This window comes from Cebus imitator, unplaced genomic scaffold (genome assembly GCF_001604975.1).
Source record: "Cebus imitator isolate Cc_AM_T3 unplaced genomic scaffold, Cebus_imitator-1.0 Scaffold74, whole genome shotgun sequence".
In the NCBI taxonomy this organism is placed as follows: domain Eukaryota; kingdom Metazoa; phylum Chordata; class Mammalia; order Primates; family Cebidae; genus Cebus; species Cebus imitator.
In genome coordinates this window covers 1,086,800-1,114,058 of record NW_016107389.1, presented here as the reverse complement: position 1 = coordinate 1,114,058, position 27,259 = coordinate 1,086,800, and the positions used below count along the sequence as shown (strand labels likewise).

At 37.8% G+C, this 27,259-nt stretch overlaps 1 long non-coding RNA gene across 1 annotated transcript; it reads right to left on the bottom strand.

Annotated features, from left to right (window-relative positions):
* Positions 1-907: 907 nt before the first annotated feature.
* On the bottom strand, positions 908-27,124 carry LOC108306780. The gene is made up of 2 exons (XR_001826277.2): positions 27,089-27,124; positions 908-2,233 (listed from the first exon to the last, which is right to left on the bottom strand). It is a non-coding gene; the product is annotated as an uncharacterized LOC108306780 (long non-coding RNA).
* Positions 27,125-27,259: the final 135 nt, after the last annotated feature.

The following is a 27,259-nucleotide window of genomic DNA, read 5'->3' as shown; positions in this document are numbered from 1 at the left end:
TGGGGGTGACTATAGATGTCCTCTAGCTCAGTTCCTTGTCTGGGATAATCTGTTCTGATAGATGAGATAAACATATTCCCCCAGAATGAAAAAAAAATGAGCTCGCTTATTGTTAGCTATAAAAGCAGTAGATTCCCCAAGTTCAGTGTTCCTTAGCTGCGATGCAAACCCACTGTGTGTCTCAAACATCTAAACACATTGAGTCATGCTGGTAGGACTTGAGCAGGAAGGACCTCATGCTGCTAGCTGTGTTGTGCTTAAGAAACTCCTGTGTTTCTGATCCAAGAGTCTACATTTTCATGTGAAATCATAACTGGCTGGCTCATTAGTTTGTAAGTAAAGTAAAATTCCAGACCTGACGATAGCCTCTCACAAGGTTGTAAGTATTTTTTTTTACTGTACCATTCTATAATTAGGATTTTTACCTTCTTTACATGTTAGATACTAGGCCAATTCCAAAAGATAATTAATCTTATTGATCTATCCTACTTTGATGAGGGGCTATTCATAGGAATCAATACATTTAAAAATACTCAGAATATAAAAACATGTTATTTCTAAAAACAGCAAATTCCTTACCACAAAGCAAAGTTCAGCAATATTTTCATAAGGGATGCTGTATGCTTTGAGCTGCTAAACAAGAAAATAAATAAAATCCAGCACAGATTTGATAATCGTCTGTTGGAGGGGAATGAAAATAATATACATTTTCACTCAGTGCAGATAACCCTCCCACACTGTCTCTGGTACATAGGAGGTGCTCAATATTTGTTAAATGAATTAACACACAGAAATTCTCTAAACTTTATTAACTCTGTGATGATAAACCCAAAGTAATTTCTCCAATTCCCATAAACAAGATGATCATGATTAAAAGACAAATACTTGAATGGCTATGAAAAAGGACTCATTATTTTCAGATTTATTTTAATTGGATACATACGATCTTAATGACCTTTTATTTTACATTTTAAAATATGAATTAGACACACAAGTATAATTATGGCTAAAGTAAAAAAATAGAAAATGGAGAGAAAAAAACTTTATACTGTGGCAAATTTCAAACATACATGAAAATAGAATAATGTAATGAATCCCCGTTTACCCACCACCAGGTTTGATAATTATCAAACACAGCCAATCTCACTTTATCCATACTTCTAACTCCTCCACCCATCCACTGAATTCTTTTGAAAAAAATTCATGATAACATATTAGTTAATCTATAAATACTTGAGTAATAAACATATTTTTAATAAAAATAAAATTTCACACTAAGGATGGATGATTGTTATAAACTTAACATTTCTCATCAAATAGAAACATGACCAGAAATGTCATTCACACTAAAAAGTACTTTTATGTCTTTGGTATGGTGAGCTTTAACCTGAGCCCGAAGCAGAGAGATATTTTAAAGTGTAAAACTTCCTCCTTTTTCCAGCTTGCTTTACTTCAAATTTTTGTCACTGAATTTAGAAAGTGTTAATGACTTAATGAGATCCAGGCTATTAATGGAAACAGCACCACTTCAACTTTAAAGTTTTCCATAAGAAGTGAGAATATTTTCTGATTACCACCACTTTTATGGTAAAATTATTAATATTTGACTCCTAGTGATGGAAATTCTAAGAATAATTAGTATTATGTACTAAATTAGTCATACTGATTTTTTTACAATTCATTATGATTTGTCAGTGGAAATCATTTCTGGGAGTTATGTTAGTGTGCACATGCATTTGTGTACACACACACACACACACACATTAAAATGCCTTAGAATTATAAGAAAATTCTAGTTTGTTGTCACACACAGATATAGTTGTACTTGCTAAAATATTAAGATACATGAGGACAAATAGTTGCTGTTCTAAGCCTTTGACTGTGTTTCTGCTACCCAGGCCACCTAGACCTCTCCATGATCAGGCAACTAAAAGGTTGAAATTTAGCACAGTAGAGATGGATGGCTCACTTCCGGCATTAGGTAGCCACCAATCTGATTGAAAGGTGCATGTATTAGTCAAGGTCTCCAGAGAAACAGAACCAATAGGAGGATGTGTGTGTGTGTGTGTGTGTGTGTGTGTGTGTGTGTGTTGAGGAGAGAGAGAGAGATTGAGATTTATCATAAGGAATTAGCTCATGCAATTGTGGAGGCTGAGAAGTCCTGAAATCTTTCCTCTCCACGCTGGAGGCCCAGAAGAGCAGGGGGATGTAGCTTCAGTCCAAGTCTGAAGGCCTAAAAAATAGGAGAAACAATCATGCAAGTTCCAGTCTGAGTGTGGGAGAAGATTGATGTCCCAGCTTGAAAACAGGTTGAGCTAGCAAACTCTTCCTTACTGGAGACCTTTTTCTCTATTCAAGCCCCCAACAGATTAGATGAGGCCAACTCACCATGGGATGGGAAATCTGCCTTACTTAGTGTGATCCAAATGGTAATCTTTTCTGGAAACTCAGAAGTAATAATAACTCAGACAAACACACTCAGAAATAATGTTTAACAAAAAAATATCTGGGCGTGTCATGGCCCAGTCAAGTTGACACATAAAATTAACCATCACATTGTCCCTGCTTTATTGATTGGTAAACATTTTGAAAATCTGCTTATTTAAAACATATATAGAGCTAATCTTGTGAGTTGTTAAAAGGTGGGCAAAATGGTGGCAGGGAAATAAGGAATAGGTGCAGAAAAGCAGAATAGAACTAACTAAAAACTAGGCTAAGAGCTCTCTGTGTGCATTAAAAAAACAGGACTACTCTATCTCTCAAAGCTAGAGGACCAGGTGGGAAATAAATAGACAACAAGTTGAATATCTCTTATTTAAAATGCTTAGGAGCAGAAGCGTTTCAGATTTCAGATTTGTTCAGATTTTGGAATATTTGCATATATATAAAATAAGATATCTTGAGGATGAGACCCTTCTTAACATGAAATTCATTTGTTATTTAAGTTATTCATTTATGAAATTCATTTCATATTCATTATGAAATTCATATACCCTTTATTATATACATGGCCTTATCTATTGTGGTTTTATACAATATTTAAGTAATATTGTGAATGAAACAAAGTTTGTATTAAATACTTAAGTGTAAAATTTTCCACTTGAGAAATCATGTCAGGGATCAAAAAGTTTTGGATTTTGGATTTTCAGGTAAGGGATGCTCACCCTGTATTAAGACAAAAGTAACAAATCATATATAAAGAGTGCCTTACTGAGCACTGCAAAGCAGGTACATGAAAACTGAATGACTTTGTTAATAAAGGATTATTCTGGTGAACTTTGTAAAAAATTGCTGTATAATGCAATGTGAATTTGCTGGGAATGGTTTTGTAATAAACTCCATTACCTTATGATCAACTCATCAACTTTCTGTACTAACCAATATTTTCCATTCCAGCACACTGGTGCCCATGGCTTGCTGAATGTTCACTGTTGGCAGATTTTCTCCAGTCTGGCAAGTACCTACCAATTCAGATATATGTTGACCAGTACCATAGTCAGCTGTGTTTGTTTCCATATCAATTTATGCTGGTTGTACCTATAACTTGAAATATGTAAACTAAAGATATGTTATATAAATCAATAAACAGTGAATTTAAAAATTTTTAAAGTTGCTTCTATGAAAATTAAGTGGAAAACTTATTCAAAATTAGATAGAGATGAGTAACTAAAAATTACCACTGAATTACCGTGGATAGCTAGTGTAAAAAATAGAGTGGAGAATCATCTTACTCTAGAATGACTTTACACCCAAATTGTTTCACAAGTACCTTCAAGAGCTCAATCCACCTTAAATAAGTGGATTAAATAAAAATTATGAATTATAAATAATACACAATGAAGTAGTTCATTAAGAATAACGGCATGTGTTAAATCATTTGACCTAATGGCTTTAAATCAAAAGGTTGGTAAACAAATGTTCATTCATTTGTATAATATGTATAATGATGAATAAATGCATATTTTAGTTAAAATTAAAAAGGGAGAGGTATGTAAAATTTTTAAAAGTAAGTGTCTTAACCGATTTTTTAAATTAATGACCAACTATAATTCCTGATTGTGTCAAGATTTCTACTTTATGTAATTTTAGAATCAATTAGAAGTTAAAGTTAAGTATTACTTCTGTTATTTTTATATGTTCTTTATAGAACTATATATAAGACTAACAGAATAGAATAAGAGACTTGTATAAACTTGCTTCGTGTCTCCTTTTCATGTACACTATCCATGTTTGAAGAGAAGTCAAAACAAGGGTCTAATTCTCTTGTCCTCCCCTCTATGAAAGTAAGGGTGAGATGACCTGAACCAACAAAGCATCATTATCTGTGTTTATTCCAGGAGATTCATATTCTACCCAAGGCAACAGCATCATTTTCCAAGAGAGAGGAGTAGCCTTGGTGCTCTAGGCTGGGACTCAGGGAGATCAGAGGCATTCGCATGAGGCTGAGGGACCAGGTTGTCCCTGGAGAATTCTGTCTGGGATGACTGCTGACACATAGGAATATGTGTTGCAGTGGTTGCTGGGGGTTTCGGTGAGGTGAGCTGGTAAAAAGTGTACAGCACAATTCAAATCTGCAAAAAAAAATAGTTTCTTTGTATCTGGAAACTGATCTCATCTTATCTTGGAAACCCCTTTCCTGCTGATGATAGCAGAAAAAAAATAATTGCACTTGCCAATTAAAGGTAAATTATTCTCTTAGCTTTAATTTCTTAAGAGGATTAATTTTCACTTTCAAAATTTCTACTCCCTTTCTTTCTGTCCAAGCTGGCTTCTGGATATAAGTAGAAGCAAACACATTTTTATAGTATTTGGGGGGGCCAATCTCTTCCTGATGCCATCCTGTGGTCTTCAGCATTTGCTGAGATGCACTATCTTTCGTCCTTACTGGGTGAGATATGCAGATGTCTGCTGAGTTGTGGCTGGTCTTGTCTGGACTAGTGCTGTGCAATTGTGCTGAAATTCACAGATCACTAACCATGGACTTCATCATTGCCTTTTTGTGCATTAACTCCGGTTTCTTTGAGGGGGCTGGTCCAGTACCTCACGGCCCCACAGGGAAGCCCAGAACATTTGCCTGCTTCCTCCACACTTTGCTGCAGTGTGCAGGATTCTGTGAGATAGCTTAAGGCCTCTATGTCAGTTGATTGCTATTCTCTTCAGACACCAAGACCAAACAGAACATAGAGCTTTGCTAACGAGTGTAGTCTCACGGACTGGTTCTGTGGACACAGTCCATTAGCTCCAATGTCATTGAATTGTTCCTGTTTTGTATCTTCCTATTCATCATCACAGAGAATTTGGCACTAAGAGAGGAGCTAGAACACTTGCATGTGATCTCTTACCAAACCTTTACCCTCTCTTGGCTCTGCTCCACATCCATTAGAAAAATCTTTTTGGCAGGGGGCAGTGGCTCACGCCTGTAATCCCAGTACTTTGGGAGGCCAAGGTGGGCGCATCATGAGGTCAGGAGTTTGAGACCAGCCTGACCAATATGGTAAAACCCCGTCTCTACTAAAAATACAAAAATTAGCTGGGCGTGGTGGCATAGGCCTGCAGTCCCAGCTATGAGGGAAGCTGAGGCAAGAGAATCGCTTGAACCTGGGAGGCGGAGGTTGTAGTGAGCAGAGATCATGCCTCTGCACTCCAGCCTGGTGACAGAGTGAGACTCAGTCAAAAAAAAAAAATCTTTTAAAATTTCTGTTAGATGAAGTCTTTGGTTACACCTTATCTTCATTTCTTTCTTTATTGTGGCTTATAATACTTATGTTCACACTCCCATGTTTTGTTCTTAATATAAAAAGAAAAGTTTGGAATATTTTTTTAAAAAGTTTTTATTTCAACAGGGTCTGAATTTTAAAACTGTTGCTTCACAAAAGATTTTAAAAATCTGATTTTAGACTCAAATCTGAAGAGTGGCATTTTTGATCCAGGGAATACCTATACACTATTTTCCTGAAATAATAAAACTCTGAGTCTAGCCTTAATTGTTGAAAAGCAATAGGGGGAAGAGGAAAACTGGATTACTGTAAGGGAAAATATATCAAATATTAAAATTCCCATTAGATACATTCTTCCCTGGTGAGATGCAACCCACTGCCTTTTTCAAACCCTGTTGTTTCTGTTTGGCTACACACTTGCCCAAAGATCTGCCTTGTTCTAATCCAAGGTATAGCAATAAAAAATCCTTGGGAAACTGGGTTCCTAAATGAACTAGAAGGAAACTGAAAAAGTGAGTAATAAAAACACCAGAAGGTAGAGTGTATCCAATATGGGATACGACTGATGAATTCTGAAAGCATTACGTCTTGCACAAACGCTCTCATTCTAGGACTGGGAAAACAGGGCAGCGTGGCCCTTTATGCTCAATCCATCCCCTTCCTGATCCTGCACATCTCTCTTAAGTGTCACACATAAAGTAGCTTTAAGAACCTCTTTTTTGCTCATTATATCGCAGACCTAAAGAAAACAGTACCACAGAGGGGTCTTTTCTCATATAATATGTTAGTCATTTCACTGGGTCTTTTTCAAAGACAAATTGACAGACGCACTGGTGATCCAGCATTCCCTCAAGTACAAACACCGTGAAGCCAACAAGATGATGAAGAGTTTCTGCTTAGACATTGATTGCCTTATGGTTTTGAATCCTACCAGGACCCTATGGTCAGTGACACTGTGTCTATTACTGGTTAAAAAACACAGTTAGTCAAGAATATCATTCTGTAAATTGGCATTTGCAATATATAAGCTGAATATAAAAAACTGCAAAACTTCATTACGTATCTAGTAGAATAACTAGAATTACATGTATAATCACATCAATGTTGGCAAGGAAGTAGAGGAAATTTAGTTCTCATATACTGCTGTTGGCAATATAAAATGGAAACCACTTTGGAAAGCAATTTGGCAGTTTCTTAAAAAGATTAACATACACCTACTATATGATTCTGCCTTTCCACTCCTAGGTATTTACCCAAGAGAAATAAAAGCATATGCCCAAACACAGACTTATATACAAATATTAGCAGCTTTATTGGTAATAGCCAATAACTGGAAGCAACCCCAAAATCTATCTACAAGTGAATGGATTAACCAATTTTGGTATAGCCATACAATGGCATGCTATTCAGTAATAAAAAGTACTAAAAAGTACTGAGCATAACATGGATAAACCTTAAAATCACTACGCTGATTGAAAGAGGCCAAACAAAACAGAGGGTTACATAATATATTATTCTAATTATATAAAATTCTGGAAAATACAGACTACAGTGTCAGAAGGTTATCAGTGTCAGAAGGTTATCAGTGTCCCTCTGGGGATGATGAGGTCAGGTTGGGGGACAGGCGAGAGTGATAAAAGGGGCACAAGGAACTTTCAGAGGTAAGTTTCAGAGGTAATCAATATGTTCACAATCATGATTATGGCAATGGTTTCGTGGGCGTATACATTTGATCCATCATTATAATAAAGCCTGATGCTGGTTTAATAAAAACACACATGCCACCCACTCTCAAAGATGAAAGTAAAGAAAAATCCCCTCTTGGCAGGGCATGGCTCACCCCTGTAATCCCGGCACTTTGGGAGGCCGAGGTGGTGGATCATGAGATCAGGAGTTCAAGACCAGCCTGGCCAACATAGTAAAACCCCATCTCTACTAAAAATATAGCCAGGTGTGGTGACGGGCTCCTGTAATCCCAGCTACTCGGAAGGCTGAGACGGGAGAATCACTTCAACCTGGGTGACGGAGGTTGCACCAGGCCATAGCACTGATCGAGCCATTGCACTCCAGCCTGGGTGACGGTAAGACTCCGTCTCAATTAAAAAAAAAAAAAAAATCCTCTCTTGCTATACATGATTAAAGGCATTTTATTTATGCATATCCTCTTAGTCTGTCTTTTGATAAGGTTGAGAACAGCTAACTCTTTCTCAAAATGTTCTGTCTTGGACAGGCCAAATAATTCCACTTCTCTAGGATTTTTTTAAAGAGTATTCAAGAATAATGGTTTTCATTCACTTCTCACAGGTCTTTCAAGTAAAATGTCATTTGCAAAAAGAGTTTGTTTGCTAACATTGAATTCTAAAACCACGGACTTGCTAAACATTGAACATGTTTCAGCTGATGTATCCGATATGTGATTACGCAAAGTGCCATTTATAGGGAAAATCCAGATACTATGTGTCTACAATCAGAACAAGATCACTATCATAAAATAACCAGCCTCCATGCAGTGGGTGTTAGGAAGCAGAGAAAAGCATTTGATTTTTATCTGGATGACTCCAGAGACAGGCAGTATGCATTTGAGTAGTTCATTGATTCCGCGGATTTCCTTCTGCTAGTACATCGAATAATGTCTCTGGATCTTCTGAGCCTTAGAGTCTCTGCTCTGCCTTTCCTCTTCACACAATCACCAGTTGCCAACTTTAATAAAAGAGAATTAATTTCTCTTCCTCTGACACTACTAGAATGCTAGATAAATGGTATTTTGCTACCAAAACGATTTTATAAGGGGTTAAAAGTTTATGCTTATTTCTAAATTCCAATGTTAAAAATCTATTTTTAAATTCACAAAAATAAATTGACTTATTAGACATAAGCAGTCACGCTTAATACAAATCAAATAAAAAGTTTTAAAAATGCCTTTACCATCAAAAAGCATGATATATAGTTAAGGGTGTCAAAGAACAAAATTTCAGCAAGTTGTGTTTCAAAGATCAAATAGGTTTTTATTAGTGTTTTGTGAATCAGACAGCATTCCATCTACAAAACAGGAAGGCACTCGGATTAGCTGAGCAGAGGGAGTAGGCTTTAAGGGCAGAAAGGCTGAGGAACATCTAACAAGAAACAAAACATGAATTCATTGTTTAAAAGCTACTTTTCCTTACAGAGTTAAGTAAGAGGGAGCTTCCTTAATATGCCAGCTTAGGGTGACTGGACCTGTTTGGATTAGTTGCTGAAAATCTGGTTTGTTTTTGTGGTTGTTTAAACTGGCTTTTAAAAAGCCATGATCAGTTTGATTATGTGGCACCTAGCATGCATGATTCCATTCCACTTTGGCCTGCTGTCTTGGGGCCTTATGTACAAGCTTAGTGCAATACAATGGCATCCCATAAATTTAATTTAACAGAGGTAAACCGCAAACATTTTAAATGAAAAAAATAAAAATAAAAAATATTCATTACAATTGGAACAAGTACCTCTCACAAGGCAGTACATTATTAAGTATCCAATGAACATCCCTGAAAATGGTCGCTGTGGGAGAACAGAGGTTCATTATAATTTGGACTAGTGGGGGACAGCTTTTCTTCAGAGTCAGACTGAAGCTTGGTCTTAGACGGTTGTGTAACATGCACCAAATGTTTGGCTAGACCCAGGAAACACACAATTGCTTTTAATAAATCGCTGGGCTGCTGTTCTTTGTTGGGAGAGTCAATATGCTCAGGGAAGGCACTCTGCCAGTAAAGTCCGTCCCCTGAGCTGATGATGCTGATTGCCCTGCCGGTGGGTCACCCTGCTCCCAGGCCAATCACACAGTGTGACTGGAAGTCTCAAAGGATCAGTCAGAAATAGCTCACTTGTCAGAACTGGGATGTGTTTGTGCAATGGTTTGTTGAAGCACCTGTGCCCACCCGTGTCTGGACATAGTTATTAGTCTCTCGTTTTCCCAAGTGGTAAACTTGTTCACAGATGTTACTGGAGGGAAAGAAAATGTTCAGTGTTTATGCAGTGAGTCTGCTCTGAAGAAGCCATTATGCTTAACTAAGGAAATGCCATAGTTATTTTTGGTATTTTTTAATTTTAGACGTCTTTATTATTTGCAGGGCTGACCAAAAGACTTTAAAAAAAAATCCGCAAGTAAACAGCAAATCCTTGTTTAATATGGTGAACGTTACTGGTTTCTGGAAAACAAAAGAACAGTCAGTTACTCTTGCAGCCACCCAAGAAGCCAAACCTCCTCCTGGTATTGACCAAGAAATCTGGTGACATAAACATTTACCTTATTTTGAGCTAGAACATCTAACTTGCAAAATAGGCTCTGCCAGAATTTCTCTCTATTCCTAACATATCTGAAAGCAGTAGCAAAGAGACAGCAGAGATAAAATAAGGGTAAGAGAAAGTTTCCAATCAATCTCTCATTATCAGTTAAGGAATTTCCACCTCATAAAAATTATCTCTAGGTCTTTTCCACTGAAGTCTTTTCTGAGCTGGATAAATAGAGGAGAAGGCATTCGGGTTCTTTATCCTTCTTAATGCCTAAGAAAATGTTTATTGTCTATCAGGAAATAAAAACAAAGGAAAAACAATTTATGATTTTTTTCACATGTGTGAAACCTGAAGTCAACTTTAATTAGTTTAAATAAAAGTTGCTTTAGACAGCTCTCTGGGAATCCTTTCCTTTTTTTTTTTTTTTTTTTTTTTTTTTTTTTTTTTTTTTTTTTTTGAGATAGTCTCACTTTGTTGCCCAGGCTGGAGTGCAGTGGTGCCATCTCGGCTCACTGCAGCCTCTGCCTCTGGGGCTCAAGCAATTCTTATGCCTTAGCCTCCATGGTAGCTGGGATTATAGGCGCCTGCCACCACACCTGGTTAATTTTTGTATTTTTAGTAGAGACGAGGTTTCACCATGTTGGTCTTGAACTCCTGACCTCAGGTGATCCACCTGCCTCACACTCCCAAAGTGCTGGGATTATAGGCATTAGCCACTGCGCCCAGCCTGGGGATTTTTTCTTATGGCTATGTTGGGGTACTGGGGGGGTGTCTTATTTTTCTTTCCTGATTACCTCTGACCTTAAGTTGCTATATCTATTGAATTTCTAATCTCCATGCTTCATTCCATCTGCCAAATATGACGCTGACGAATACTGCCCCAGATACCATTGACTCATGGCTATGTGTGGAGGAGAGTTGTTTTGAGAACCCCTAGCTAAATCGTGGTTCCAGTACCAGAGAGGCTAGCCATCCTGCCCTAACAGGAAACAAAGAGGAGCTGAACGTGGCATGCCTTTCACAGGACACTTCTTTCACCTAGCAGATGGCGTAATGCCTAGCTGTCTGACCTGAGACCACGATGTCCCTCACATGGAGAACCTGGTTATATTGGCAGACATCCTTGAGACTTGCCTGACTTGTGTCCATTTATGCGTACCTGACAATGGCCTTAGCACTGGGAGCGTGCTCTTGTGTTTGTCCTGGCCTCCCTGGGAAAACCCAGTCTAGGGTAGTCCCTCGTTCTTCAGAGGGAAGGTGAAAATTCAATACACCACCACAAAAAGAAACACAGTCAAAGCTTTTTACTTACAGACCATGGGCAGGGAAGTGCAATGAAACGAGAGGGCAACCCTCCATCCCTGGGTCAGGCGAGGCAAGAATGAAAGGTCAGGCAGAGAGAATATGGGTCACTTTAAGTTCATGGGCAAATGCCTGAATAGTTTGTTTAAAGGAAGTGGCGAGAAAACAGGGGGCCCAGTCTGCTAGGCAGGAGAGATGCCTCTAAGTTCTTATCTCTGGCCACCAGCTTTAGCCATTGGGTGTGGTGTTCTATTTCTAATGCCCAGGCAGCAGCCCTTGCTGTGTTGTTCCATTCTAGGTTTCCTGAAGATTTGTAACAAAAGGTGTCAGTGGGAGAAGGTGGAGCAGTTCGCATTTGATAGTAGGTATTCATTTTTGAAAAAACACTTCAGACATTTCTATAGCCAACAGACTGTCTTTTCTAACAAGATTCTAGCTTCTCTCCACACCACAACTTTCTGCTCTCTGTTGAGATCTCCTTGCCATTTTGTGAAAGTTTTATTCAACTCTAAATTCAAGATTCTTGTGGAGTAGTTTCTCTGTCTCCCAAACTTTACCCAGACTGTTTCTATACAATAGAACTTTCTATGATGATGGAAATATTCTGTAATCTGCGCTACACAATATGGTAGCCACTAATCACATATGTATGTTAACCACTTAAATGAATTAAACATGACATTAACTTTTAATTTATTTACCATGTACATTTCAATAGCTCTATGTGGCTATTGCTTATCCGATTGGATAGAACAGCTCCACATCATCCAATGTTGACCAAGAGGGGCAGCTTCTTCTGAACTAGACAGACCTATTAACATGTGTTTCTCAATAGACATAATTCTTTCCCTGACAGAAAGCAGGTTTTCCCCCACTTGCTAAATATCTAATATGGTTTGTGTTGATGTGCATAAAACGGCTATAAAATACTGAAACAACCCTCAGATTAGACATTAGTATTCTATTACCTTCAACCTTGCTTTCTCAGATGCATCCTTTTAAATATATGCTATACATTCATTTAATGCCAGTGTACTAATAAAAATGAGTATATCTTGATTCTATATTGAAGGACATGACAAATAACTTCTTAATGTAGCCAAAAGTTTTAGTATATCTAAGTCATGATTTTAAAATACGTCATTTCTGTCTCTAAATTTTAAGATACACTTCAGCTATATAATTTTGCTTTGGTCAGTTGCATTCAAGGAAGTTTGGCATTCTGTAATATGGGATTGTATGCTCAATTTTCAGCTTAATATTCTTTCCTCTCAAAGAGCAGAATATGCCTCTGCTATTGTGGTGTCATGCAACGAATTGTTATTGCTTTTGGTATAAAGAACAAGCTTTGGAATATTACAGTTCTTCCAGAAGAAGTTTTACTTATCCCAAGAGTGTACATTTTGTTTCACAATACATATTTGCCTTCTACATTCCTTTCTTTAAAATGCTTATTACAAATGTTAATATTAAACAGATGGGTTTTGTTTTTGTGATTGGGTATGCATTTAATAGATGCTGTGAACACTTCCCTTCATGAAAAGACTGTTTTGCTCTTGAGCCAAGAGTTGACATATTTCCTTTCCGAAACACTCCCTTGTTTAGCTATTTGCTTGTTCTGCCTTTAAATTTCTTCTGCGTTTGGCATCGACTCATTTAGGTGTTTCACATATAAAGTTAGTATTTCTTTTTACAAAGATCAGACAAGAATGATACACCCTGGTATGTTTCCCACAGCTCCCAGCATCACCAGAGAAGAATGGTACACACTGGCACGTTTCTCACCTCGCCCAGCATCACCAGAGAAGAACGGTACACACTGGCGCGTTTCCCACTGCGCCCAGCATCACCACCTTCCAGGTGCGCCTTCCTCCCCACTGATGAAGCAGTTCTGCTGTCCACATTCTGCTGGGCAAAAAGAGTTCTGTGAAAGAAACAATTTTTATTGAATTACCAGTTTATTCCCTATTAATTAATCACATGAAGTAAAATCTCTTTTTTGATCCAGTCAGTACTGGTTTCCATTCTTTATATCTTATCGCTTAAACTTTTAATCACAAAGGTTAAGCAAACTCTTATTTTGTCACCCATAATGCAGATCCATTGCTTTTAAAGTCACAAATATTGTTATAACATACTTTAATTATAAAAGTAACATAATTGCATAAATAAAAATATAAACCAAAAACCCCACGATTCTTCGATTAACTGCAACCATTATTTCTTTTCATGTAAATGTTTTCACATAGTTGTAATAATGATGGTCGCACGATTTATTATCTTATTTTGTAATCGACTAACATTTTATTATAAGGTGTTTCCATGTTATGACAGTCTCCTCAACCCTCCATTTTTATCACCATCGTTACAATGGCTACATATTACTCCATTCAAACATAACTCTATAATTAATTTAAACATTCCCCTATTTGGGATTATTTGGAATACACTCGATATTTGATAAGATAAAGAAGACTGCTATAGGCATCTTTGTGCTTACAGCTATTTACATATTTTGTTTTATCTAACAGTGAGATTGTTTACTTATTTCTAGATAACATATTAATTTACATAGATCTATATTTAATAGAGTAGATCTCTCTGTATCTATTATTGCTTTCCTACAACAGTTAAATTTTGAAACCCTAGCATCAGGCAAGGGTAAAACCAATAAGTATATTAGAAAGAGACAATCTTCTACAATGCTAAATATATTAACTAATGTATTCGACATATGCTTTTTAAGCAGTATTTCGGGTACTACACCTGATGTACTAAGAAGGCAACAATGACCAGGTTTCTTGGTACATTGTGCTGCTCTAGCAAAATACCATAGACTGGATGGTCCAAGATTCGGGTGCCAGCATGTTTAGGTTCTGATGAGGGCCCACTTCTGGGTGGTAGATGGCTTTCTTATTATGTTCTCACAGAGTAGAAGGAGCAAACAAGCTTTTTAAAACCTATTTTATAATACATGGACAATAATCACATTCCTGAGTGCTCTGCCCCCATGACCTAATCACCTCTCCAACGGCTCCAAACCTCCTAACACTATGGAGCTTAAAATTTCAATATATAAATTTGTTGGTTAAGGAGGAGGTGGGGCACACAAACATTCAGACCACAGCACCGTGGAAGCCACCATCTCTGTCTTGATGTTTTACTTATTATGGGTAGTGCAGACTAGTTTACAGAGTGACCAGTGCTTTGAGAAAGTAGAGGTCCCATGGAAACACATAGAAGGGACTGAATCCCCTCCTCATAGAGCCTTGAATGGCTTCTTAGAGAAAGTAGCATTGAAATAACACATAATAAATGAGGAATTAGTCAGCAAAACTGTAAGATGGGATAGGAAAAGGGGGATGAGTGCATTTCAGGAAATCTAATGGCATGTGAAAGTGAAGGGGCATATAAATATTAGAGGAACTCATAGAAGATAGTACGCCAGGAGGGAGACTGTGAGCAGGACCATTGAAGATTTCTTTTGCATTTTACCTAACACTCAGCAGCAATCACACTTAGTGCACAATCTTTGATTAATTAACTGAGTTTATCATCAAAACTTACTTTCCAACAAAAGCCATCCCATTACAATACAAGTCAACATAATAGAGGTCAGTTGAACTGCATCCTCACCAGTATTAGATGGTATCATTTAGGTTACTTAAATCGCAGGATAATAAAAAAGACATATTATTTATATTTATACCAATCATTTCAAGGTCTATGGAGTGATTTAAGGGAAACCCCTAGAGAAGATCTGTTCAAAGAGATCTTCCATAATTCTTTTCCTGAATACCGAGATTCTTATTCCCTATCCTTTGGCTTAAGGTATTGAAATCCCTCATAAATTTGCAAATTTATTAATTAGAATAATTACATATTTAATTCCTTTTGGCCATGAACACTTTGTAATAAGTTTTGTTTTTTTTTTCACAGTGGAGTTAAATAGATAGACGAGATCACAGTGGAATTAAAGTTTGATTGTAAATTTTGAGATGGAAATGATCCTGAATAAGAATTGCTCCTTGGAAAGTGAAAACTTAGGTATTAGTATTGGACTTACAAAAGACTTGGAAAACAGAGATAGAGAGTAGAAAGGAGGTATTACCCTCAAAATATTATAAAATGTCTCTAAATCATACCCTGTTCACAAATTGTTCTAGTCCCAGCACTGTCCAAAGTAGCAATTCTAAAGGAAAATGAAAAATACCTTTGAAAGATAACTCTTTTTGAACATCAGATGTGATACATTTTATTGCATGGCCAATTTCTCTATGCAATATAGACCAACAGGATCATGGCTTCCTTTATACTCTGGCTATTAGACCACACATTGGTAGATATGGCCCATACCTGAGAAAGCCATAAAAAACTGCACAAAGTAGGGAGGATGGTGGTTAATTCAGTTGTTGGCAGCAAAATTAGGAGGAGTAACTTAATTTTGGCTTGGTTCTAGCAATCACTATAACTACTATTTCTAGTCTTATTATGGGACATTTGCAATTCACTATTTAAATACAGTGGCAATTATTTGGCTCTCTAAAAATGTTCTGATTTTCCTCCTTCTGGGCATGTGGTAATTATTGTGATTCCCTAACTTCCATAAAGTTGTAACTTGCTTTGGCCAATGGGAAGAAAAGGAAATGATGTGTATCTCTTCCAAGTGGAAACACTAGCCAGTGGAATATGAAATCCAATGGATTTGCTTTGAACCACAGCCATTCAATAGTCGATGGAGAATGTGGAAATATGAGGAGCTGACCATGAAGCTGCCTATCTGTCTTTGGGTGTTTACACTCAGGCTGTTAGATGAGGCATACATAATTCTGTATCTAATTTAAGCTACTGTTGTTTGTTTTTCACAGCAACTAAGATTGTAACCTAACTAATGCAATGAGAAAATTGAGATGTTAGAAAGAAAGCTATCAAAGAGTTGGACAGAACTGGAAAGATCAGAGCTTTAGGGGTAAAATATTCTTAAAAATAGAGCAAGTAAATTCAAAATGCATTGTTAACAAAGTTACATTCACCTTGTATGTGTTTAGTATTAGGAGAAGCAAGTGTTATGCTTTTCCAAAATAATACACATTAGTTAAATTTACTATAATTCTGCAACCCATATCTTCAGTATTAGATACCAAAGAATGCCTTTGCATGCCACTGAGTTTCAGCAGCAAACTTCACTTTACGAGCTCACTCATAGGAAACCACTCGTTCTGTCATTCCTCAGAACAGTTTAATTAGAGAATAAGAAAATATGAGAACCACTTCCAAATCTTATGCCTCTTTCCAAGCAGCACATGAATGAATGTTCTCTGCTCCCAGAAGACTTGGCAGTCAAAGAATTACCATTCCCCAGGCCCAGTGACTTTCTGTAGGCTACTGACTATAAGAAACAGACTTTGCCTCAGAGCTGATAGATTATTAACCTAGCTCTGAATGTACCAGGTTAGATTGTATAAATAAATAAGTACTGTTAGGCTACATATAATAGAAAACATTACAAGTAATGACTTATATTGTAATGATACTTCTTATTCCATTTTTCAAAAGGTCTAGAGGTAGAAGGTGCCAAGAGTAGTTGACTATAGTGGCATAATGACATCAATCAATGTCCTAGAAGTGTTCTATTCTTCTATTCTGCTCTTCTCAGCATGTTAGCTTCCACTCCTCTTGGTTATAAGACGGCTCGCCCCACTCCACATTTATGTCCTTCTTCAATCCTATTAGAAAGCAGGGAGCCAGAAGGGAGAACAAGAGGAAGTTTTCTCCCTGCTGTCTAAATCAAGAAAGAAAATCCTTGCCAGAAGCCTATCAAGATTTTGCTACTCAAATTGTGGTCTTCAGATCACAGCATCACCCATAACTTGTGAACTTATTAAAATGCAATGTCCCTGGCCCTGCTTGATTCAGATTCAGCATTTTGACAAGATCCCTGTGTGATACCTATACACAGTAGAGTTTGAGAGACACTGCTCTAATAGATGTTTTCCTATGTCTTTTTAGCCAGAAGTTGTGACAAGACTATCCTCAGATGGAAGGGAAGATGGGAAAGTTATTTTTTTCAGCCCTTTAGTGGAAACAGGAACTAGCCAGTGAGGTAGGAAATAGATGTTGGGTAGATAATTCCCAGAGTCTGCCATGGTATTTTTCTGGGGACATGGTGGTACAGAACGCCATGCTCCCTACAGTTCACTGTGACTCTCTGAGTTCATATAGCCTAAGAAAGCTGCCCAGAGAATGAAGCACTGGCCTCACCAGTAGTGTTTTTAATAGCAGGATGAGACTTTAACCATATGATTTTGGAAAGGTTTCTTATTTTTATAACCTTGAGGCTTAAGAGAACCATCTGATCCAGGGAAATTCAAAGGAAAAATAGTAAAGCTGATATAATTGAAGGGAAGATGAAGATTGTAAAATAACAGGTTACTCTTGAGTTTTGGTTTGCATGAAACATAAAATCTATTCCCATGTGCACTTTTTCTCTGATATGCATTAGTTTTCTGGCCTTATTTAAAAATTTACTAAGAGGATTGTTTATAAATAAGAAATAACTGGCTTAGAGAATTCTAGTTTAATTTATTAAATGAGAACTCTGCTGTTTCTAAATTAAGCCATTAATAAACTTAGTCTTCTTAAGTGTTTCATAAAGTAAAACTGTAATAAGCTTTCCAATTATACAAAGTAATAAAACATGAGAACAAAATGGCAAATAGAAAAAAATAATAAAATAAAGGAAAAATGTGGAACACATCTTAATCTTGAGGCAAGAACCTTGTAAACTCTAATTTAAGCCAATCTCAGTTTGACTTCCTGGTGATTACATGATGATTTATATGTGGTTGCATAAATACATCTGCACAGTCATTTAGAAGCCTCCTAAATGAGTGATTTTTTTTCCTGCTGGTTATTAAAAGGCATGTCGAGAGTTAATTCTTGGGTCACATTTTCACCTTCTCCTAACCAAATCCTCATTTTGCCTCCTTCATAGAAAATATATATTCCCAATGAACCTGTATCATTGTTGCCTTACCAGTTTGATATGACAGAATAAATTGAATCTAATCTCAGAGAAACAGACATGTCTGCAGGGAATAAGCAGAGGAAGCTTCAATATAGAAATGGTTGTTTGACTTCAGAAATACTGCACATACTCAATAGTGCGTCCTTAAAGTGAGAACAAAGATGTCTCAGTGGTCACACACAGGAGAGCAAAGAACCGGGGACAAGTCACTTCTTACATCACTTGGCATGTTTTAGGTGCATATAGTTCTCATTGAATTGACTGGGAGGCTCCCACAGAGATCTGCTGGCAAACCGGCGCCCACTAAAACAACTGACTTTCCATAAAAATCTGTGCCATGGGTGCCAAAGCAAACTTGTAAAAATTGTCCACTTTCAGGCAACCTGGACAAAAACCTTAGGAGGGCTGGAGTCATTATCAAAAGTGCTCTATAAGAGCCAAGAGAAATGTATTCCTGGTTTATTCAAATGCAGGTTCTTGTAAATGGCACTGCCACGGTGAGCCAAATTTGCATTTCATACCAGGAGCTTGGATTAAGTTCAGCCTAATCTGGCCAGTTAAAACAATGAGATCCTTTTGGCTCTTTTACCTGAGATGCTAAAGGAAGATTTCAGAAATGTGATGATTCTGGACCTTAAATTTAAAGATCTGGGCATTCATGGGTGATTTTGGAGAAATCCTATTTTTAGCTATTCAGATACATTGCATCCATTGAAATAAAAGAAAAATAATTTTCTTAACAAAGCAAAAAAACAAGTTTGATTATGAAACTCAAAACTTGAAAACAATATCTTTTTTTTCCTTTTTGGTATCTGAATTTCATATTCTCATCAAATGAAGTTACATCCAGTCAGTTTAGTGGTAAATCAGAATGTCACCACTTGACCTTGGCAAAGTTACCTGGTAATGAGGATGAAAGGTACATGGAACAATTTGTGTCTATCTGAGTCACTGGGTTTTCCTTCAACAGCACAAATGTGTCATCTGTTTTGTCATGACTTGTCTTGAGTAATAGAAGCTGTGGTGGCTGCAAAGAGGAATGGGAAGGGCACTGGTTGCAGATCAGGAGGCAATATTCACAAATAGATGTACATCTGTAAATGCATAGTCTTTCTGGGAGGATACACAAGAAATTGGTCATGAAAGCTATTGCTGCAGTAGGGTGCTGGAGTGGGGGCCTGGGGAGTCAGGGATGGAAATAGAACTTATTTTTTTATTTTCCAATTTTGTTCTGTATGTGTGTGTGTGTGTGTGAGTGTGTGTGTGTATGTGTGCACCTGCACATGTACCTATTGCCCATCCAAGAAAATAAACAATAATAACAAAAGGCAGAGTGAGAAAGGCCATGTTTTCATTGGCTCTACTTTAAACTGGGTGGATAACTTTTTTCCCTCTGGACTTCAGATGCCTCTTTTCCAAAATAAGATGAAATAGAGTTTCATCTGCAAGAATAGCTAATATTTCTCAAAGCATTGACTTTACAATAGTATAAATAAAATTTTCCATTCTGAGTCTGATGTTGGAGAGATAATATATTGTTAATAATAACAATGTGAAGCATAAGCACTCTCTTACCAGCCAAAAAGTTGAAAATTCATGGTTGTTTATTGAAGAGCTGCTCTGAGAGGAATTTTAGATGAGAACAAACAGAAAGGAGAAGTGACTTGGTGTGGAAGCTGGGGAGGACAGGGGAGCTGGGTGATTTCAGGCCCAGAGGATATAACAAATAGGGCATATGCAAGAGAGAATCTGGTAAACACCAGGTTCACCTCGCTGGGATCATCACTTTCTCAGGAGCCTTTGCCAGTCTTTGCTTTTTCTAGGAGTTAGCTGACCTCATCTTATTTTCCTGTAATTTGGCTCTGATCTCACACCCCACAGTCTCTACTTGCCCACATATCAGACAAACTCTAGCTTCATTCTGTCCTACTCTAATTCCATTACAAATTTCACAGGGAACACTTGGTCTCAATTCTCTGTCTTCGCACTTTCTCTAGCTAATTTTTGCATTGCAGAAGTGATTTTGCCCTTAGTCACATACAACTGAATGTCTGCAGCTCGGCTGCTTGGAGCAGGTGATATGGAAAAAAGCATGGGCCGTGAAATGAGTCAGGCAGAGCCTGCATGCACGTTTCCAAGGTGTCCTCACTTATTGGCTGTAGAAATATGAGCAAGCTACAGAGACTCTCTGTGCCTGCTGCTTCGTTTGCAGTGGAACCCCTTAGTTATGTACTGTGAATCTGGAAAGAGTCTGTTGACTCAGCCTATTCTAGAAAGAAAGCACTGTCACTCAGAGTACCCCCTACACCCAGAGAGTTCAGAGCACAAACCTCAACCTTAACACTTACTGACGTTTTGGACCAGATAATTTTTTTGTGGATGACTTAGTTGTGCTTTTTAGGATGTTTGGCAGCATCTTGTCCTCTACCCACTAGCAGCACTCCCCTTCACTCTATATGTGACAAGCAAAAACGCCTGTAGACATTGCAAAATGTTCCTGGGATGGAGGAATTATCACCATTTAAGAATCACTGATCCAGAGGATGTTTTCCTATTAAGTTTCATTTTGGTTCATGGGAAGTCAGCCTAGGGTGCATGTCTGTACAATAGCATCCTCATCCCTTACCACGCGTCCTCAATTCAGCCTCTTTTTCTACCATCCTTATCCCTTACCATGTGCCCTCAATTCAGCCTCTTTTTCCAGCATCCTCATCTCTTACCATGCGCCCTCAATTCAGCTTCATTAGGTAGTCAGCAAGGACTAAACGGGTACGGTACACGTCTTTGCCTGAATCGGCTTAGGGCTTTCAGTGTTCAAGGAGAGCCTCTAAAAGGTAAATACACTTAGTCTTGCTGATAATGACCATTTCTTGGTAAAACCTTCATGTGTTATTACTCTAACAAACATTTCCTTTTTAGCAAAGGTATGCAGGAAATTAGGAAAGGAAAAGAGACAGAAAACTCTACCTGTCATAGCAAAGGGAAATCCTATTAGCAAATTTTCCAGCACAAGATTTGGCTTGCAACAAGAATAATCTCCACATCTCAGAATACAGTGCTCCCTACTAACCAGCTATCATCTCTCTCTTCACTCACTCACAGTGGTAACACGGCATCAGCACCAGGCACTGTCGCTGTGACTTAGGTTTTGAACTCCTTACTTCTTGGCTGGATGATGTTCATACTGATCAAGTCTTGAAGTCAGTCTAAAAAATTGGTACATTTCTTTGCCTGTAAAATCAATGAGGTGTTTAAAGGAGAAGAGAATTTTTAGTGGGTGGGAAGGCAACAGTTAAATGTATCGAAGTCATGGTGGGAGATGGAAACCAGGAAAAAGTCTTGGCTGAGCCAATTGTGAGAACACCAGTGATGTTCTCAGAAGATGCTTCAGTGAGAGAAAGGAATAAAAACCAAATGATGGGGTAGGGAAGTGATTAAATCTGTGTGTGTGTGTGTGTGTGTGTGTGTGTGTGTGTGTGTGTGTATAGAATAGAACCAGGGGCTTGGATCATTCATACTCAAGAAGTGGATGGGAACACACAGCAAATGCAGGTTATTTTCTTTCAGCATAGAGGACAGCTGAGTCTGTTTAAAAGTTGAGGGTAAGATGCTAACAGAATAGAAGAAATTAAAGGTGCTAGAGAGGAGAGGCTAACTAGGGGAGCAAATTACCAGAGAGAAATATATCCCTTTCTCTGAGACTGGTGGAAAGAAGGACAATTACAAGGAATTTCCTTATAACTTACTATCTGTAATTAAGGAGTTGAAAAGCGCTTCATAAAATATACATTAAAAAGTCAAATATTAGACTCTTATCAGCCCTGAACACTCTAATTTAAATCGCCTTTAGAAACCTTTGGGTGATAAACCACTGATTAAATATTTATTATTCACATGCCATAAGGCTTTGGACTTCTGCCAAATCTATAAAAAGATGCAAAATTATTTCAAAGTGTTAACATTCTAAGGTAAAAACCTTTAAACATGAATCTAGCCTTCACATTTTCTAACTTTGGTTATCTTCAACCAACTGGTCACTATGATCTCTTTTAGCAAAATAAGGTGTGTGCACTCGGTGGACCTATTTTGCCAGACTCCACAAACATCCTGTTTGGATCCCTGCTGCTGCCATTGCAATTTTCTTTTTCTCACAGAATGTAGTCCCTGCCAACTTTAAACAAACTCCAGCATAGTAGGCAAATACTCACTGAGAACCTACTATGTAAAGGTGCTCTGGATCCTGATTTAGGGCTGTTGGGAAAGTTAGGAAAAGAGGTCGAAGACCAGGGTAGAGAAGAGAGCCAGGGCATCCTGGAGAGCCAGGATTGTGATGAGTTGCCCAGACTCACAGTAAACATTTAAAACCTAGACTCTCATTTCCCTGAAATAGGAGGCTTTACAACACAGTATATACAAAATATTCTTATTATCTGTGGAACACTAGACAGAACACCGAGAAAACATCCCCTATCCATAGGAAGGGCGATCAAAAGAAAGAAATCTTTCTATCTGTCCCAGCAACGTTTTTATTATGGCAAAGATAAAGCAAAAGCGTCTTCTGACAATACTTTTTTTTCTTGGTGTCAGAATTTAAATCTGTGCCACATAAACAAATACCTTAAAATGCTCTACTTAAATGCTTCATCAATTTAAAAATCAGACCAAAAATATGTTTTTGCCTGAAGACAGTTGGCCGGACTAGATGCAATTTTGAAGTCCACGTGAGCCCCAAGAGTTCTATTTCTATAATAAAACCACTCAAACACATAGAAAATATCATACATTTATTGCCCCTTTTCAAACAAGTCCATTTTTCTCCTGAACACACTTACAGGAAAATACGCTGCCCTTTTTTGTTTGGGCAATCTGTGGAGGGTTACCACGGTTTCTGTGGCCTCCTGGCCACTTTCTGTACATTAGCTTGGCCATGAGATCATCCGAAGTCCATACTGTCAGCTCTCTGGATGTATGACCCTCAGCATGCATTACCCATAGAAGCAGTGAAAATTGTTTTCAAGGGTGACATCATCTTAGATATTGCATTTGTTTGTGGCAGGGCAAAGAACCACAGTACATAAACAGATATAAGGTGTATCTGTGATATTAATGAGGGAAGATCAGGAAAATAAACCTTAAAATTCTTTGCGTAAGATGGGCAATAGTACAAAAAGATTGAGAAACACTGTCTTAGGGCAATGATTCCCTGAGGATTTAATATCTGATGGACAGGACTCTGATGCATCAAATACAATACGTTTTTAACGTTTTTTGTTTTGTTTTTTTGAGATAGAGTCTCACCGTGTGGCCAGGCGCCAGGCTGGAGTGCAGTGACGTGATCTTGGCTCACTGCAACCTCCGCCTCCTGGTTTCAAGCAATTCTCTTGCCTCAGCCTCCCAAGTAGCTGGGACCACAGGTGTTCACCACCATGCCCAGATAATTTTCGTATATTTTTTTAGTAGAGACGGGGTTTCACCATGTTGGCTTGGTTGGTCTCAATCTCTTGACCTCATGATCCGCCTGGCTCAGCCTCCCAAAGTAAGTTTTAAAGTATTTAAAGTGTAACATCTCTTCCTTTCCTTCTAATCTACCACAGGTCACTTTTTACATTATTTTAAATTTAGACATTTTAAAGTTCAATATAGTACAATGCTGTATATAAAACTCAATTTATATGAAGGCTGTTCTTGTGAAAAAAGGCATATTTGAAAAATGACTCTCTCTTTTGAGGTCAGACTTATAATATAAACATTGCCAGGACAGAAGGATTTCTGTCTTTTGCTCTCTCTTCCTATGGTCAGGGGATGTTTCTTCAGTATTACATCTAGTGTTCTACTGATAATAAAATATTTTGTATATACTTTATTGTAAAGCCTCCTGAAACAGGGACATGAGAGTCTGGTTTTTAAATGTTTACTGAGTCTGTGCAACTCATAGAAGATGTTATTTGTTGGGTATGGCAATGTGCCAGCAAGATCTAGCAGAAGGCAGTGGAAGAAAAGCCACTGGGCACCAGAAAGACACACATGTCCATCCCAGATTTGCTTTAGAATATCCTTGCCAAGGGGGCAAGTTGCTTAATGCCCTTCAGCCCCAGTTTTCTAATCTGTCAAACAAGGATACAAATGCCTGCCTTGTAGGATGGTTAAAAGATTTGGGATAATGGATATCAGGTGGCTGCAATTTGCTGTTTCTGAGTTAGGTGATAAGAATGAATTAAACAGCAATTGGGTAGAAGAGACCAAGGCACTCGGTGGACCTATTCTGCCAGACTTCACAAACATCATGTTTGGAACCCTCCTGCTGCCATTGCAGTTTTCTTTTGCTCACAGAATGTAGTCCCTGCCAAGTTTAAACAAACTCCAAAGGATTACTGGTAGCTCGCAAAGTAAGATTTGGTCTTTTCATCAATGAAGAGTCTTGTGGGCAGAGATACAAACAAGGAGAAGAATTTCTCCTGCTCCATGAAAATATGATTTATACCTTTAATGAAAAAGTCAGGGGCTTGTGCGGGCACAACAGCTGTGATTTTATGAAGGGAAAATAATCCAGAATTCCATGTGGTGGGGCTGCTGCCACAAGGGGTCAGATCTGGATTATTGATGGAGGCTGGCATCATCCCACAGTGACACAAGCATGATTGGACGTCACATCACATGAAATAACTGGCAATTTGGCAATCGTTTTAGGTGAGAAATGCTCAAGCAAGAGCAAACCAGACCAACTCAGCTAAAGGCTTCAGTGTCTTTGATCTGAGGCTGACTTACTGAATGCCTGGACCCGGAACAGAAGAAGGAATATGGTTATCTTTGAAGCTCACACTGGTTGCTGGTTGCCCACTCAACAGATGTGAGCAGTTTAGCTGTCACCATAAATCAAGGGCTCCCGACAATGTTATAAATAGGGATGGGTAAATATTTTGGATTCATTAGCCTCCAAGTATTCTTCAGATGTTTCGGGTTCAAATAAACAGAATACATCGTGCAGAACACATACCCTTCTTGATTTTTTAGGACCGTTTGTGATTTATGGAAAATAGAATCCATATGTTTCTGCTTCATTTACACTTAAACCATCAAAAGGTTGTGTGTTGTAAGAGCTATCTGATGTCCAAGATGCCTCTGCGCATGCTTTAAAAAAAATACAAGCAGCTTAAAAGTTTTGGTCCCTCAAAAAGACCAGAGAGAGCGAGAGAGACAGGGAGAAAGGGAGAGAGAGAGACAGAGCACCTAGGAATGCCTCTTTTGCCAAGATGAAATACGTTTGAACACTAGGAAGTTCAATTTAGGCTGAAACTACAAACCCATGAAATAAAAATGAGTTCAGAATTTGGGAAAAAACGAAGGCTCCACTCCAGCCAGTTTTAGAAGCAGCTTCGATGAATGCAGAAAAGCAGCTGGCACCTCGGCCACCGCACCAAGGAAGAGAGGGCCGTGAGTGCACCATTAGCTACAGCTAACAACGCTTGCAAGTTCTGTTATTCTTGGGCCTCCTAAGAGTTGCTCCAGCCGGAATAGAGACTCTGCCCTGCTTTAGCTCAGAAATATCCACTCTCGTGATGTTTTCCTGTGGTTGTTCTGCTGTAGGCCAGCACTTCCTGTCTCTTCTTCTGCCATCTGGCCCAAATAGCCAGCCACTGGACTGAATATTGGGTGTGTATTTGGGATGATGTTTATTTATTAGGCACTTTCTTTAGAGAAAGATCACATTAGGCTCACAATAGGGCCGATAAAACATGCAGTTTGTGTAAAGTGAAAAGTGTGATAACTAAGGGCTACAGGTTAGTAAAAGGCAACATGTAAAACAAAGTTTTCTTGTCCCCATCTCAATATTTACTAACTGATACAATGTCAGCTCTATGTTATTGTATGCATGTATTATTATTTTTATATGGTATCATAATTTCGGAAGCATCTAAATTAGAAATATATTATCTCATAAATTAGATATCTAGAATAGTTAGATTATATATGTAGGATCTAGATTAGATGCCTAGAATAGTTAGATTAGATATCTAGAATAGTTAGAATAGTAAGGATGTGAAACTTTACTATCTCTTGGGATCTCTCGCTTGTGTGGCCTGAAGAGTCACTTCAGCAGAATTAGGAGTCCTGTGAATTACCTCCATATCCCAATTACATTATCTGGGACAAGGGGGATGGTTTTGCAATATTAGAGGTCAAGTTTGTTGTTGTTGTTGTTGTTGTTTTGCTAACGCCTAAGGAACATTCAGTAAAATATTCCTTAATCTCACCACCCATACGTAACCACTGTTAATTTTGGGGCGTATATTCTTTGAGTTAATTGTGTGTTTGTGTGCACATGAGCACACACAAATAATTTGATGAGATTATACTATCTATTCTGTTTTGTAGCTTCTCTCTTTCATTTAGCAATATATTGTAAACTTTTTTCCAGGTCAATAAGCTGTTGCATCATAAGGTTTAATGCTTTCAGAGTATTTCATCATGGAATTATACTACAATTATCTTACTATCTTACTATTAGTATATATATATATATACTAATACTATATATATACTAATACTATATATATATAGTATATATATATACAAATAATATATATATAGTATATATATACACACATACATATACTAATAGTATATATATATATAGTATTTGTGTATATATATACTATATATATAGTATTAGCATATATATATATATATATACACTAATAGTAAGATAGTAAGATTATATATATATATATATATATATATATATATATGACAGGGAGTTTATTAAGACATATTGACTCACATGTCACATGATCACAAGGTGAAGTTCCACAATAGGCCATCTGTAAGCTGAAGAGCAGGGAAGTCAAAACCTCAAAAGTACGGGAGCCAACAGTCCAGCCTTCAGTCTGTGGCCAAAGGCCTCAAAGCCCCTGACAAACCACTGATGTAAGTTCCAGAGTCCAAAAGCTGA